At 38.9% G+C, this 17,840-nt stretch overlaps 1 protein-coding gene across 1 annotated transcript in view; it reads right to left on the reverse strand.

Annotated features, from left to right (window-relative positions):
• CNTN5 (contactin 5) overlaps positions 1-17,840 on the reverse strand; it is a 680,315-nt gene that overhangs the window by 188,996 nt on the left and 473,479 nt on the right.

Genomic DNA, 17,840 nt, shown 5'->3' on the forward strand with positions numbered 1-17,840 from the left:
GTTTAGTCTGGAATGGACCTCTAGATGTCATATTGTCCAATTCCCCTGCTCAAGCAGGGCTACTTAGATCCCTAATGTTACTGTCATTTTATATATAAGGGAATTGATAATGGAATTGAAGGAAGTGACTTCCCAGCAGTCACAAGTCAGGTCATAGTTAAAGTGAAATCTCAACTAATATATAATTATTTTAATTCTTAATGTTATTACTTCTCACCAGCTCTTCTTCAAACCTATAAATCACCACAACAAAACAAAAAATTTAGAACCAGCTAATCCTTAGGAGCTTAGAAGATGAAACTGGAGATGGGTAACAAACCCCAAATACTGCCTCTGAATGTGACTTTCAAATGTTGAAAGAAATTAGCAGTATAAATCACATAGTGATTCAGATGCTGAATGTGTAATGCTCAGCTCCTTCCTGGTATATTTTCTAGACTTAAATTTAGCAAGTAATGGATCATCCATTACATCTTTCTGAACACAATGGAACATGTGAACAAATGCTTCAGAGGATAACATAAGAACAAATGTGTAGTCCCCAAAACACAATTTTTAAGTATTAAGAATGACAGTGACAGATTTTTTTTTTCATCTCAATTAAAAAATAACTCAAAGTGCAGATGCAGAGGAAGATACAAATCACATTAGTAAACTGCTCTAGAATGCCAATAACACTGTTCAACCATGTTGTACAAATAAATCACTACAAATAACCTTAGCAACAATCAATCATTTAAAATTTAACAATGTAGAGACTGTTACGCTTACCTGTTGTTACATATAGACAATACACAGCTGAGTCTCAGTGCATGTCATTCTGCACTGCTTGGAAACCCAGGAACTGCTGCCATCCATCTTCTACTCGTCACATTATTATTTAGAAATAATACATAGCCTTCTGTTGCCTTACTTGCAGCTTAGGGTAGTGTCTCATGATTATAATCTCTCTTCCTCATCTCCTTACCATTAGCAGTCAAAGTGACACCTGATATGTCACATTATATATATATATATATATATATATCATATGGAGAAAGAAGATATTTTTCCAGCTCTTTCTGATTGTTGTTGTTATTCTAATCGAGATAACATTAATAAAGTGATGTAAATGACAGGCAATTCTGCTTCTTCCTGTGTTGAATATATGTGTAGTTTTCAGAATTCCGGTTATATTTTCCAAAGCCCCTTTCCTTTCCCTAATATCTCCCCTAAAAATGTCTATTTCAGAATTCACATGCTGAACAAACGAAATTTGATCTAAAACTGATCACTTTTGAAAATTTGGAGATATCTTCTCAAGGTCATGGTTATAATGTTTTTAAGTTATATTCAGCCACCTAAACCAGGTTTTCTGATGCCTGCATAGCATCTGGAATGGGAAACTGCTTCAGAAAATTTACCTTAGCAATTCATGCTTACACAAAATCAGAGGAGAAAAGCAGAGTGAGTCAGAGATACTAAGCATCACTCATCTACAGATGAGTACCTCCCTGTCTGCATTAAGCAGAAAAGTTAAGCACTACTGGATTATTTCTTACTAATCTTTTTTTTTTCTTTTTTTTTTTTTTTTGTTATTGTTCACAAAAATGTGTAAAATGCATAATTCTTTCAGTTGCATCAGTGGATTTGCCAGGGATTATATTCAATATGTGTCTCAAGGAGTAAAATTAGGAAGCATATAAATAAGTAGCATTCATACATTGATTCACAGGCCACCAACTCTGAGAGGCCAGTGGGAGCAGTACATATGTCATTTTTCTAAGCACATGTCTACATGGATCATTTTCATAAGCACATGTAAGTGCTTCTCACTGACCTTTTTTGACTGCAGTACACAGAAAATGAATGGATGCAACTTCTAGTAATTTGCAACATCTGTCGAAAAAGCCCTTCAAAATAAATAAGCCTGAGTCACAGCCTATCCATCACCTTAGCATTGTCTCAGATTTCTTTCATCTGGTCTGGAGAAAGTAGACAGAGTCAACTCCTGTTAACTGTCTAACACTTCTGAACAGCAGCACTGAAATGGAAAAGTTTTAAACCAGGCCATTGCCCAACAACAGTGATAGGAAGATCTCAGAAGTAAGGATCCTGGTGTTTCAGCTTTCTCTCACAGCCCCTCATCTTGTCATGGAGTTGGGTTGACTGATCTCAAGTCCTAAAGGACCTTGTGGTTCTTCAGGAAAAGCCAAACTGAGACAAACAATTAATCGGTATTATCTATATTTTTCTTTCCATTCTTTCTTCTTCCTGAATTTTTATCCCTGTGGTCTCCACTGGAAAACTTGCTTAATTATTAAACAAGAAAAGTGCCATGAAAATTAACGCTTCAGTAAACCAATAAATGAGGTGAAATTTTCCAGTTACATATTCTCTGCTGTAGGATAATAGCATCAACACAACAGGAAGTGTATTAGCTTGCTAATTAAGTCATCAGTGATGATTTTAACAATATTGGAACATAGCATGAGACCAGAGGAGATAGAAATGGACAAGCAAATTATCAGAATTGATGGCATCAGAAAAGATGTCATTGTGATTGGAAAGAAGACACCATTCCACTGTTACTGCTCTGAAAAACATAATTTGTTGTCAGAAAGTATGGATGCATACTGGTTTGGTTTAGCTGTAACCATTCAGATTTCAGTCTGAAAGCCATGACATTAGGCTTATATCCATTCAGTCATTTTCTTCTTGATAAGTCCAAACAATTGCCTTTAACATAATTATTACTTAAGTTATAATTGCCTTCAGTTATATTTGTATTGGGCAGGTAAAAGACCATAAACACATCCAGATATATGTTTCTAAACAATTCCTAAACAATTTCTAGTTTCACTTTTGTAAAGGAAAAAAGAAAACTAAATATCCAAAATAGATTTTTTTTTTCATACCATTTATTTTATCTGGAACAGTCTTCTTGAACTTATTAAATATATCAAAATATGTCTCATTAAGAACTGCATTACCTCAAATGATTGTATGATTGATTTTCATATCACACATAAAATAAGGAATAACTGACGTTATTGCATAGAGAATCTCATGGCATCCTACAGAATGCATATCAGAACTTACTCCTTTGATCAAGACTGACTTCCTACCATCTTCAGTAGTCATCTCTGCCAGAATCACCATTGAATTCAGTTAATCATGCCTAGACTGGGAACAGTAAACAATTACATTTTCTGAAAACTCAACTATTTTCATCCTTTTTCATTCCTTTAATATTTACTCACAGGGGTGATGGAGAGAAAAAGCTAGACTCCAAACGTTTAGAAATGAATAATTTCTCATGTCTTTCTCCTTATTATGTATTCTCTTGTTTTAGCTGTCTGACCAGCACTGTATTTCTGGCTTCTTCTCCTTGGTTATATTGATTAACGTGCACTCTTTCTTGCTATTGTTGTCTGCAATATGGAAAGGTAATTGGGATTAATTAGGAATTCTCTATCTTAAACAAAATAGACTTTCTGATATTTAACTGATATGTTTGTAAAACTGTGTTGTTGCTGCCACCAGCTTAGTAAAACATCAGAACTAAGTAGCAAGTGGATTGTAACAGAAAACGTATTATGAGAGACTAACATTTGCAAGGACACTGTGCCACTCTATATGTATGTTATTCTATGTTACTCCAATCTTAAATTTACTATTTTGGGTCTCCTTCCTTTTCAAAGTTATATAATTGTAGCACAAAAAATAAAATAAAATAAAATAAAATTTTTGCAACATTTTTTTTTCTTTTTCTGCTTTAATTGGCATTTTTACATTATTAGTTTCTGAGATGTGGTTGTGACACCAAGAACATACATTGTTCTTGGCATGGTAATGCCGTCTTGTTTAATCACTAGACTAAGGGGTTCCTGATAGTTGTATCTAATTTGTTGGGACATCTCAGTAACAGACTAGCATTGTGTCTCCAGGGAAGAGGAGTTTGCCCATTACAGAAACTTTACATCATCACTGTCCCATATGTCAACCTCTAGAAAACAGCCACATATGGCTGTTGCCTGAAAGGCAATAAAACGTGAGTCTGGAAACCAACATACTCAATGAATTTTTTAAATTAATTAATCTCTTATGCTTCTTCCCTCTTTTCTTGGTATCCACTTTAATTCTCCTGAACTGGCAGCTGGGGTAATAATTGTTGACACTAGTGAGGTTGTGAAACAACAGTACATATCCCTTAAGCTGAGACCTGTCAGGGCTGCCTCTTCATCCAGCATTGTGTGCTGGTTTAATTGGCCAAGGTCAACCAGTTTTCTCTCACTATGTCTTTATAGTCCTTGCAGTGATCCACTGGGTCTTGGGCCACTAAACTTTCAGTTTCTAGTGTAGCTTAGCACATTTTTGGAAAGAATTATTAATGTTTTTAAGAGGATGGTAGTGGTATATCAATAGAGATAGCATTTGGAAAAACTTTAAAAAAAAAAACACCAAATTGTAAGTTTTTTGAGGTAACTTACTGAGGTTGGATCACCAATACATTACTTTTAATTTATTAATTTTCAATTTATTTCTTAAAGGAAAATCTGGAATCCTATGTACAGAAATTTTAAATGGATAATAATTATCCCTATGACTATTATACAGATATTGCCTAGAATTTGGTGCATATTCTGGTCATTAAAATGTAATTAAAGTCTAATAACAACACATTGGCAACAGACAGTGAGTATTTCCTCATTGGCAAACATAGCTTGCTGCAATGCTACCCTACTGAAAATTCTATAATTCCCAAACTCTTAAATTTCATGTCCTCAGATGCATGCATCACCTTCAACAAGATTGAGGAAAGAAACACTATAAAGTGCTCCAGGGAAGTCAACAGCAAAATTACTGGTCATGTATTGAGTAATGAAAAGACCATAGTAGAAAAAAAAAAGTGAAGTTAATTGTGTTTGTTCATTCCATAATGAAAACTACAAGGCATAGTCATCAATCAGTCGCACAGATAAAGAATACAGATTTTTGTACTGAGCTGTGTCTGGGGCCATGGACATTCGCTTCAATGATAACACATGTGGGAATTAGTATTATTAGACAATAAAGTTTCAAAAGCATCTTAGGGAAAGTGATAAAGTAAGGGATGCAAGAGCAAAACTTCTTTATGAATCCTCCAGGATAAAATGTGGTGAAGAGAGGAGATGACCTTATGGAATGATCATTAACAGAGAATTCGGGCAAAAATATAGAGTTTAAAGTATTGTGTACCTGTCTCCTAACATTTTTTTTCTGTCATTATCAAAAAGCAAAGTTAAAGCTTTGTTACCATTCAGTCAAAGTCAAATAAATACAAAAATATAATAAAACTTAAGAGACTGGTACCCTTCAAATCGTTCAGTTGGTAGGTGTGGCTCTTGAAATAATGCTTTTAAAACATTTAATATTTACATTACAATAATTTATATATTATGGGCATTTGAAGAAGGGGTAGAGAAGTTGTGCCATCTTGTCCTGTATATGTGACATATTAACTTTATTATACTTTTCTGTCATGCACTTTTTTCCAATCATTTTCTAACCCTGTTAGTTGTGGCCTGTTTCTGTTACTTAGCATCATGCCTCGATAATGAATAGAAATGTGTGAAGAAGAACAAACTATGGTATACAATTATGAGAGAAACAAAGTAGAGTTAAGACGGATGTCTCATGTCTTCATACAGATCCCCTTCTTATAGGCCAACCATTTGTTAATTCTAGGACACAGATTTACTTTCCATTTTAACATTGATATGTCTTAAGGAAAAATAAACAAAAAACCTCAATGTTTCTCTTATTCTCACTTTTGATAACAGAAAGAGAAGCATGAGGGCATTGGACAGTTCAGCCTTCCCAAGAAATAGTTAGGCAATTACAGTTACATACAGTGAATGAGAAATGTTCTATTTGCCATCACCTGCACCATATATATAGCCTCTAAAAACTGTTAACAGAAGATACTGAGTGGAGAATAAATTCTACTTAGCTTAAAGGAGAGTCATGTCTGGATGCATGACCTGTGCAGATGCTGTTTGAGAAGACTGTGGAAGGCTAATGTTTTGATTTGGATCCAGCAAATCAGTCTTATTCAATGTTCTCAAAGGAGAGGAGAAATGTGACTGCTTCACCTATACACTGGCTTCTCTTGGAAACAAATTATATAGCTTTCCACGTTAAATTGACTTTAGAAGTCAGATTTGAAAAAATATAGAAAACAAACAAACAAACAAGAAAAAGCAAACAAACAAAACCCCAGAATATTAGCTTACTGTTTAATACACACAGAACTTTACTGATATCGCAAATCATGGTCAGCAAGAAACCTCACCTGTAAAGATAGGCTAGAATGATGAAGTAGCACACACTGTTGCCGAGAGAGATGGAGATTCAGTGATCTAAGTTCATGTAGGCTTCCTATGATTTTAAAGAAATTGGTAATGGCTAGATAAATATAGAGACTGAAGTTCTCCTATGCTACACACTGAAATACCACTGTTAACTGCCTGGATCCTGGGACTGAATTCATATCCTTAATATAAACTCTTTGCCTCAGTATAAATACAGAAAGTGAGATGTGTGAACTACATTCACAAAAGCCAGTTTAGTAAACAGACAGAACCATAAGATGTATGTATGCCTTCAGAACAGAATTTGATGTGGCATACATGCAGATATCTGAGCTAACTGCCTGTAAACAAGCTAATGAGCATACTGAAGGCAGTCTAGCCAAATATAAGAAGCTTCTTATTAAAACTATTTTGCCTGGAGAAGTCTCTACCTGTATAAAGTCATTTAGAGACTGTCCTGTTATTTCTATGTATTGTTCGTATAATATGGGCCGAACCCATGGACTTCTGACTAAAGGAACTAATGGACTTCAATTCAACTTGATGGGATGCACCCATGAGTGCTGAAGGAGTTGGCAGATGTGATCTCAAGGCCACTCTCTATAATCTTTGTTTGAGGATGGCAACTAGGAGAAGTGCTCAAAGACTAGAGGAAAGAAAATATCACTCCTATCTTCAGGAAGGGCAAGAAGGAAGACCCAGGGAACTACAGGCTGGTCAGCCTCACCTTAATCCCTAGGAAGGTGATGAAACAGCTCACCCTGAAAACCGTTTACAGGCACATGAAGGAGAAGAAAATCACCAGGAGTAGTCATTATGGATTCACCAAGGGGAAGTCATGCCTGACCAACCTGATAAGCTTCTATAATGGTGGATGGGGATAGAGGAGTGGATATTGTCCTCCGGGACTTCAGGAAGGCCTTTGACACTCTCCCTCATAAAATCCTCATAGAGAAGCTGTTGAAGTATGGGCTGGATGAGCGGACAGTGAGGTGAATTAAAACAGGCAGAACAGAAAGATGCAGAGGGCAGTGGCCAGTTGTGCAAAGTCTAGTTGGAGGCCAGAAATGAGCAGAGTACCCCAGGGGTCAGGACTGCGTCCAGTCCTGTTTAATATCTTCACTAATACTCTGGACAATGGGGTAGAGTGCCCCTCAGTAAATTTGTGGATGACATGAAACGAGGGAGAGTGGTGGACTCAACAGAAGGCCACACAGCGATCCTGAGGGACTGTGACAGGCATGAGAGGTGGGCTGACAAGAATCTCGTGAAGTTAACACAGAGAAGAGCAGAGTCCTGCACCTGGGGAGGAACAGCCCCAGGTACCAGGACATGCTGCGGGCCACCCAGCTGCAAAACAGCTCTGCGAAAAAGGACCTGGGGGTCCTGGTGGCCATCAAGTTGAACGTGAGTCAGCAATGTGCCCTTGCTGCTGAGAAGGCTAATGGTATTCTTGGCTGCATTAGGCAAGGTATCACCAGCAGGTCAAGAGCAGTGATGCTTCCACTCCACTCGACTGCATGGGCGAGGCCACACCTGGACTACTGTGTCCAGCTCTAGGCCTCTTGAGTACAAGAGAGACCTAGAGATACTGGAAAGAGTCCAACAGAGGACCACTAAGATGATCAAGGGACTGGAGTACCTCTCCTAGGAGGAAAGGCTGAGAGAGCTGGGACTATTCAGTCTGGAGAAGAGAAGGCTCAGCAGGGATCTTATCAGTGTGTATAAGTGTCTGAAAGGAGGATGTAAAGAAGACAGAGCCAGACTCTTGTCAGTGGTACCCGGTGCCAGGACAAGAGGCAAGAGACAGAAACTGGAATGCAAGAGCTTCTGTCTAAGCATTAGGAAGCACATCTTCACTTGTGCAGGTGACAGAGCCCTGCCAGAGGTTTCCCAGAGTGGCTGTGGAGTCTCTCTCCCTGAAGATCTTCCAAAGTTGCCTGAACTTGCCTGGGTGCCTGGTTCTGTGATTCTGTGGACTTGGTTTCCTACTTGCAGGGGAGCTCCAAGCCATATCTGCCATTTTAACGCAAACTCAGTGCTCAGATTACTAATCGAAATGGTGAGAAATGATTGCTTTGTGTATACTTCCAAAGTAGTTTTCTGTCCACTTCTGAAGTACACAGAAATATGAACTCAGTATAAGTTAAAAAAAACGTTATTTGACGTTACTGTGACTTCCTTCGATTAACATGAGGACAAGAACAGCTATTTAGGAGCCAACAACTGGACAAAACCTTTTTTAACTTGGTATAAAGTGCTTTTTTTTTTTTTTTAGCAGCTTGCTAAACACTGCACAACTTCCAGAAGATGCAGGGGAAGTAATGTATTCAAGAAATTTAAGAAATGTGTGGATCTGACACTTAGGAACATGTCTTAGTGATGGGACTTAGTAGGTCAGATTGATGGTTGGCTTCTATGAATCTGTGATCTCCTGTGAAGCATCTCTCATGAAAACTACAGTTTTATAACACTGAAGATGATGCGTAAAAGATGCAGCTTATAAAACACTTTTCAAACTGGGTAAGATCATATATGTCTGCTAAAAAGTGATAAAAAAAAAATCAATTTAGCATCTGTGCAGATGTTTCATACTGCCTCTGTACAGCAGCATCCTTTTGAGGCAGGATGGAGCATGCATCTGCTTTCCTGGCTTGCAGAGTGCAGCACATCCGGACTACTCTAACAATGGGAATCTTCATTCTCTATCAAGCTGATACAGAAAGCTTTGAATAAAAGCCTTAAAAAGCTCAGCTGAAAGTATTAATTTTGAAGGAATCATGTAAATCTTGATGAAATCTTCTATTCATTTTTAATCTTGCTATGGTAAACCTTGTAATTAAGATGATTAAATGACTGAATAAAACCCTATATTTACATCCTTTAGAGTATTACAATGAAGAACCATAATCCTGTTTATGGAAAAAAAGAAGCAGAAACCATTTTAAATGGAGGCATGAAGCCAACCTTGTTTTTTAAGTAGTTGGTAATTAATGAATCTCTCATTTAGCACGGGTACATAAGAGTTAACTGTCTAGCAAAACCATTGAGAAGAAAAAGCTAAGGTAGGGCGGAGAAGGAGAAGCAAATGTAATGTTTATAGGGAAAAAAAATCAAATGTGTTTTTGGATGTCCAAGTTATCCACTATTAATATATTTCAAAAGGGACAACTTTAGGGTTTGCAACAAAATTAGAATTAGTGGGAAAGCTTCTGCAGTAGACACATTAAAATGATATAGCATTCACAGCGAAGTGAGATGCAGCATTTTTTTTATTATTATTATTATCTTTTTTTTTTTTTCTTTGTAGTGACCATCTCATAAAAGCAGGAAGTGAGAATCTGCCAGTAGCTCTTTGTCATAAGGAGTTTGAACAAAATCCTTTTGGTTGAATGTATTTTCCTTCACCATTGTGAAGGAGCAAATATCATCTCATTAAAAACTCCTTCATTGTGCTGCTCAGCTATTTCTCAGCAAAGATGATGATAACTTAAGAAAAACATCTAATAAAACCAGGATATTCTCTCTATAATTCTCTCATCTGAGTCTGCACTAGAAATATTCTGAATATATTTCTGGTGCTTTTTTTTTTTTCTTTTTTTCTCATTTTCTCCAAAAAAATAATTGAACAATCTAATGAACCTACATGAATAATCTGTATATATTACAAGTTTGTTTGTTTGTCTATTGTATTACCTCTTGATAATATAACACATTCATAAACTGAAATCAAATTTGTATACATATGAAAATCTTCTTACAATAAATTAACTGTAGTATTTGTTCATTCACTGGTGCTTTGTAAAGACTTTCAGACATTTCTAGAATTGTTTTCTGTAAAGAACAGAATGTGGGCACTATTCAAGCAAAAGTATTTATTTTATCTCCTATTTGAAAATAGGTTAATAAACGTATATCTCTTTTAATATAGTGTTCATGCACTACATCATCTTTTCCCAAAATGACATTGCCATTTTCTAAAAAGGCTCAATCCTGAAATTCTTAGGCAAGTTTATAAGTAGTTATTGACTTTTGAGATTGAGGAATGGGATTCTGTTGAAGGACAAATTGCTTATGAGGTTGTGGAGAATGATTGGATTTGATATAGTATCATGGATTTCTCTCCTGGGATAGCAAGTGAAAATTATTTCTAAAGGTGCTGATGAATGTGAATAAATCAATATAGCAGAACTTGCAGTGTTCACCTACAAAAACAAAATCTCTACCAAAAACATACCCATAACTCATAGTCTTGTTAATGTAAGATGTTCACACATTTGTATATGCTTTAAATATTTTTTATCATATCTGCCAGAGCAGCTTAGTATTCACTTGTAAGTTTGTCTACAAGGTGATTCTAAGGGTCGAAATTTCTTAGGGCTACTTATAAGACAATGCCATTTTTCAAATCTGACCCAGAAACTAAAATGGAGTATCCAGAAATGGAATGCTTTCAAAAAATAATACTAATATTTTAGACGTTCCTGCACACAAATACTTGATGTTCCTCTCTTCTGCAAAAGGGTTTGGGGAAGTTTCATATTTACTGCTTAATTTCAATATTGAGCTCACACAACTCACCTTTAAAGTTCTGCTTGTCTAAAAATCTTTTTCACAAGCTGACTTTTATCTGGCAATCATCTTTCACTAATGTCTTGTATCCTATAACCAGAGCTTCATCAAATATTGTTGAAACATCACTAGGTGTGGAATTTTTTGGAAGGTCCATGGACATAGCTCTCCCCTTTCCCAGGCATCTCTAGCCACTCTACTAATATTATTTGCTGTCCCACTGTAGTACCACAAGGACTTGCAGCCCTTCAGTATTTTGCAAGAAGGGAGATGAAAGGAAATTGCATCTGGTTCTGCATTACATGACAAAGGAAATGAAATCCAATTCCCTTTCCCATTTACATGAGCTTGTGTTCACTTTTGTATATCGATGCAATTTTTTAGCTTTCAGTGATTACTCTTCCACACTGCAGAACTTTTTCTATGGTGAAAAAATTACGCTAACAGGGGTTCCAAATGTTTTTTCAGAAGGAATTTTCACGTTGGCATAGCATACCAATACTCAAACAATATAAACCAAAGCAGCTGAACATTGTCTTTGTAAGCACAGGAATTTCCACAGCAGGGTTTTTGCTGGCCCACTGATGAAAATGAAAGATAATAGTTTGTCACAATCAAAAGCAATGTGCTTATCACAGTAAAACATTGAGTTGGAATCTGGCTAAATATAGGTTTAACAGCATAATTTTAGGGAAAACTTACAAATGCTTTGATGACATATAAAGTGCATTTTGTGAAATGACATGATAAGAGGTGTATGACTACTGCACTATTGTTGTCCATCTATTTTTACACTGTCAGTTTGTTTGGAGAAATGGAATTGAGCTCTCGTGCTGAAACTGTTTCCCACTTTTTGTACCTACTTCTTCTTCCCAGTTTATCTTAATTAAACCTTAACATCATGCACTCAATTCATAGAATTGTAGTAACATAGAATATCCTGAATTGGAAGGGACCCACAAGGATCATCGAGTCCGACTCCTGGCTCCACACAGAACCACACAGAAATCAGACCATATGTCTGAGAGCATTGTCCAAATGCTTCTTAAACTCCCACAGCTTTGACGCCATGACTACTTTCCTGGGTAGCCTGTTCCAGTGCCCAACCACCCACTCAGTGAGGAACCTTTTCATAGCATCCAACCTGATGAAGCTTCATGCTCTTCCCTTGGGTCCTGTCACTGGTCACCAGAGAGAGGAGATCAGTGCCTCCCATGCTGCTCCCCCTCATGAGGAAGCTGTAGGTTGCCACGAGGCCCCCCCTCACTCTCCTCTTCTCTAGGCTGAGCAAACCCAGTGGCTTCAGCTGCTCCTCATACGTCTTGCCCTCTAGACCCTTCACCATCTTTGTAGTCCTCCTTTGGACACTGTCTAATAGTTTTATTCCATCTGATATTGTGCTACCCAAAACTGCACACAGTACTTGAGGTGAGGCAGCACCAGCAGAGAGTAGAATGGGACAATCGCTTCCCATAACCAGTTGGAAATGCTGTGCTTCATGGATATGGTTAGTCCAGGATATGGTTAGTCCTTTTTGCTTCTAGGGCAAAATACTGACTCATGTTCAACTTGCCACAGACAGAACCCCCAGATCTCTTTCTGCAGGGCTGCTCTCCATCTTCTCGTCCTCCAGTCTGTATGTGTATTCAGGGTTGAGCCATCCCAGATGCAGAATCCAGCACTTGCTCTTGTTAAACTTCACGTAATCGCTCAGCCCTCTAATTTGTCAAAATCTCTCTGCAAGTCCTCTCTACCCTCAAGGGATTCAACAGTTCCTGCCAGTTCAGTGTCATCTGCCAACTTACTTAACTACAAGTCCTGCATCCAAGCCATTTATGAAAACATTAGAGAGAGCTGGCCATAAAATGGAGCCCTGGGGAATCCCACTAGTGACTGGCCACCAGCCTGATGTCACTCCATTTTCCATAACACTTTGAGCCTGACCTGTCAGCCAATTTTTCACGCACCGTATTATGTTTTTATCTAGCTGTATGCTGGACATTTTGTACAGAAGGATACCATGAGAAACAGTATCAAAAGCCTTGCTGTAATCAAAAAAGATTATATCAACTGTCTTCCCTGGTCAACTAGATGGGTAACCTTGTCATAAAAGGAATTTAAGTCCATTAAATAGGATTTTCCTCTTATGAACCCATGTTAGCTCTGACCAATGACTGCATTCTCTTTAGGTGTTTTTCAATAACTCCCAGAATAATCTTCTCTGTAATTCTACCACTGAATTGAGACTGACAGGCTTGTAATTACCAGGACTACTTACCTCCTTCTCCTTCTTGAAAATTGGAGCAATGTTTGCCAGCTTCCAGCTGTTTGGGACCTCTCCAAATTCCCAAGACTATTGGAAATAACTGGGAGAAGTCTCACAATGACATCATCCAGCTCTTTGAGTAACCTGGGTTGAAAAACATCAGGTCCCACAGACTTACATGTATCCAGGAACAGCAGCAATTCCTATGCAAGTTCAGGGTTGGCTGGGAGTTTATTGTTACTGCAGTCATGGTCATCCAACTCAGGGCTCTGAGGGTCCCAATGCCCATCATTGGTGTTGAAGATAGAAGCAAAAAAAGGCATTAAATATCTCTGCTTTGTCTACATCCCTGTTTGTGAGGTGACCTGCCTCATCAAGTATAGGACCAGTGTTTACTCTGGTCCTCCTTTGTTGTTAATATATTTATATATATTAAAAAAAAAAAATAAATAAATAAAAATCTGTTGCCCCACACAGCTTCAACTCTAATAGATATTCAGCTGCATGATTTTTCTCCCTACATCGGTGAAGAGTATCCCTATAGTCCTCCATATTGCCCAACCTCATCTCCAGTGGCCATACACTTTCTTTTTTTGCCTAAGCTCTAAAAGAAAATCTAGCCAGGGATCAGGTTAGGAAAGCTAAAGCCCTGTTAGAATTAAATTTATCCAGGGACATCGAGGGCAATAAGAAAGGGTTCTATAGGTACAACGGTGATAAAAGGAAGACTAGGGAAATTGTGGGCCCTCTCCATAAGAGGGAGACCTGGTCATCTGGGATTTGGAGAAGATTCCCTCTCCGAAAGGAAATGGGAGACCTGGTCACCTGGGATATGGAGCTGAGGTACTCAATGACTTTTTTGCTTCAGTCTTCACCAACAAGAGCTCCAGCCACATGGCCCAGGCCCCAGAAGGTAAAGGCAGGAACTGGAAGAATGATGAAGTGCACAGTGTAGGAGAAGCTCAGGTTCAAGACCAGCTGGGAAGCTGAAGGTGCACAAGTCCATGGGTCCTGAGGGAACCAGCAAATGAAGTTGCTAAGCCACTGTCCATCATATTTGAGAAGTTGTGGCATTCTGGTTCCCACTGTTCCCACTGACTGTAAGGCTGGAAACATAACCCTCATTTTTTAAAAAGGGAAAAAAGGAAGATCCAGGGAACTACAGGCCAGTCAGTCTCACCTCTGTGCCTGGAAAGATTATGGAGCAGATCCTCCTGGAATCTACGCTAAGGCACATGGAAAATAAGGAGGTGATTGGTAACAACCAACATGGCTTCACTAAGGACAGACCATGCCTGGCACATGTGGTGGCCTTCCATGATGTGATTACAGCATTTGAGGAAGAAACAAATGTGGAAGAACAAATGACATCATCTACCTGGCCTTGTGCAAAGCATTTGACAGTGTCCTGAACAATATCCTTGTCTCTAAATTGGAGAGACATGGATCTGATGGATGGACCACACAGTGGGTAAGTACTTGGCTCGATAGTCTCACTCAAAGAGTTGTGGTCAGCGGCAAAATGTTCAGGTGGAAATCAGTACTGAGGGGTGTTCCTCAGGGGTCAGTATTGGGACTGGCACTATTTAACATCTTTGTTGGTGATATGGACAGTGAAATTGAATGCACTCTCAACAAGTTTGCTGATGACACCAAGCTGTGTGGTGTGGTTGACATGCTGAGGGGAAGGGATGCCATCCAGAGGGACTTTGACAGGCTGAAGAGGTAGGCCTGTGCAAAATTCATGAGGTTGAAGAAGATCAATTGCAAGGTCCTGCATCTGGATCAGGGCAATCCCAAGCACAAATACAGGCTGCATGGAGAATGGATTGAAAGCAGCCCTGAGGAGAAGGACCTGGGGGTATTGGTTGACGTGAAGCTCAACGAACTGGCAATGTTCACTTGCAGCCCAGAAAGCCAACCGAATCCTCTGTTGCATCAAAAGACGCATGACCAGCAGGTCAAGATGATTCTGGAGCAGTTCTACGAACAGAGGCTGAGGGAGTTAGGGTTGTTCAGCCTTTAGAAGAGAAGGCTCTGGGAAGACCTTATAGTGACCTTCCAATACCTAAAGGGGCCTACAGGAAAGCACAAGAGGGACTCTTTATCAGGGATTGTAGTGATAGGACAAGGATTAATGGTTTTAAACTAAAAAACGGTAGATTTAGATTAGATATAAGGAAGAAAATATTTGCTCTGAGGGTGGTAAGACACTGGAACATGTTGTCCAGAAAAGTTGTGGATGGCCCATCTCCCTGAAAGTGTTCAAGGCCAGTCTGGATGGGGCTTTGAGCAACCTGGTCTAGGAGGTAGCGTTCCTGCCCATAGAAGGGGGTGTTGGAATGAGAGTATCTTTAAGGTCTCTTCCAACCTAAACCCTTCTATAATTCTGTGAACATCCCTGCTCAGCCAAATCAACCCTCTGTCCCATCTCCTTGACTTCTGACATTTTAGAATTGACTATTTCTGTTCTCCTAAGAGGTGGTACTTAAAAATTCACCAGCACTGATGGACCTCAATGCCTTCAATAGCAGTTTCCCAGCAGAACTTACCAGGTGCCTCAGCAGCCTGAGGTCCACTCTCCCCATTTCCAGGGTTGAAGTTTTGGTGGCAGTTTTCCTCATATCACCAAAGATTTTATGCTCTACTGCTTCATGGTCACTGTGGCCCAGATGGCCAGTGATAGCTGCTTCACCCACAATACTGTCTGTGTTTACAAGTAACACACCTAGAGGGGAGGGAACCTTTCCTAGTCAGCTCCCTCAGTACCTGTACCAAGAAGTTATCCTCAAAGGTGTTTTAGGAATCTCCTGGATCTGTTTGTACCATCTGTGTGTGTTTTTCCAGTTCATGTCTGGCAAGTTGAAGTCACCCATAAGGACAAGAGTGGTTGACCTAGAGGAACCTCTTAGTTTTTTAAAGATTAATTCATTGGTCCTGTCATCCTGGCTGGGTAGTCTATAGCAGACTCCCACAATGACATCCACTTTATTTGCTTGTCTCTTAATCCTTACCCAGAGGCTCTCAACAGTGTCATTGCCGGCTGCAAGCTCCATATAGCCTAGCCCCTCCATTACATACAGCACCACCACCCCACCTTGCCAGCTCTGCCTGTCCCTTCTGAAGAGCCTGTAACTGTCCATTGTAACACACCAGTCACAGGACTCTTCCCACCAGTTTTCACTTATACCAATGATGTTTTAGCTCTGGCACTGAGGCAAGGCTTTTAATTCCTCTTGCTTGTTCCTAATGCACTACATATACAGACAGTAGTGTCAAACTTAAAAATAGATTATAAAGGCGACCATAACAAGGCAATATACTCAGAAGACAGAAAAGCAGAGATGGCCAGAAGAAAACAACTGTTAATTACATTGATAATTATAATACAGTAATAAAAATAATGCTAGAATAAATATAAATAGAACACATCTCTCTGATAGAAATGCAGAGGAAATATTCTTTTCTACACCTCTTCCCTCTGGAATGTGACTTTTTCCAGAACTCAACTCTGAAGGAAGGAAAAATACCCTCAGTACAAACCTTACTTCCCAAAGAGGAAAAGGGTGGTCTACACTGCACCTATTTGCAAAGAAGATATTCTGTCTAGTGCTTGTCTCCAGGTATTATATGCTATGCAAATATAAAGACATACTTAGCTATCTGCAGACATTGCAGGAGTACCAATCTGAAAAGCAAAAACGTAACCTCTCTGGAATATTTACAGTTTCATTTGGAAATTCACAGACATTTCATGGGATTTGTGATATTTCTGGATTCCAGCAATGATGCTGTTGTACTGGAAACTAAGCTATACAATAAGTTGAAGCAACCAAAATCATGGCTGTACTTCTGAAAACAAAAGCCAATTTGTATTCAACTGTATGTCAACAGAGACATTTGAAATAATTTTTGAAGATTTTTAAAATAAGAAAAAATTTGTGACCTTAAGGCTGTATATATTTTTGTACTCAGCTTTGGTGAAGCTGCACCTTGAATACTGTGTTCAGTTTTGGGCCCCTTACAAGAAGGACATCAGGGTACTGGAATGTGTCCAAAGAAGGGCAATGAAGCTGCTGAAGGGTCTAGAGAACAAGTGTTATGAGGAGTAGCTGAGGGAGCTGGGTTTGTTTAGCCTGGAGAAAAAGAGGCTCAGGGGAGACCTTATCATGCTGTACAATTACCTTAAAGGAGGTTATCACGAGGTGGGGATCAGTCTCTTCTCCCAAGCACCAACTGATAAGACAAGAGGAAATGACCTTAAGTTGCACCAGGGGAGGTTTAGGTTGGATATTAGGAAAAATTTATTCACTGAAAGGGTTGTTAGGCATTGGAATAGGCTGCCCAGGGAAGTGGTTGAGTCACCATCCCTGGAGGTCTTCAAAAATATCTAGATGTAGAGCTTAAAGATATGGTGTCATGCTGGACTTGGCAGTGCTAGGTTAAAGGTTGGACTAGATGATCTTAGAGTTCTTTTCCAACTTAAATGATTCTATGATTCTATAATTCACCACTGCTAGTATGGAGAATATTGCTACATTGAACTTTTATAGTGGGAATAAGACATTCTTACAGGGGAAATCTTGTAGCTATTCAGTGACATTCGTAGTGTATGAGCTTTACTTACTCCTTTGGTACTCCAGAACTGTCAGCAGAACTGTGTATAT

The sequence above is a fragment of the Cygnus atratus genome, chromosome 1 (genome assembly GCF_013377495.2).
Source record: "Cygnus atratus isolate AKBS03 ecotype Queensland, Australia chromosome 1, CAtr_DNAZoo_HiC_assembly, whole genome shotgun sequence".
Classification (NCBI taxonomy): domain Eukaryota; kingdom Metazoa; phylum Chordata; class Aves; order Anseriformes; family Anatidae; genus Cygnus; species Cygnus atratus.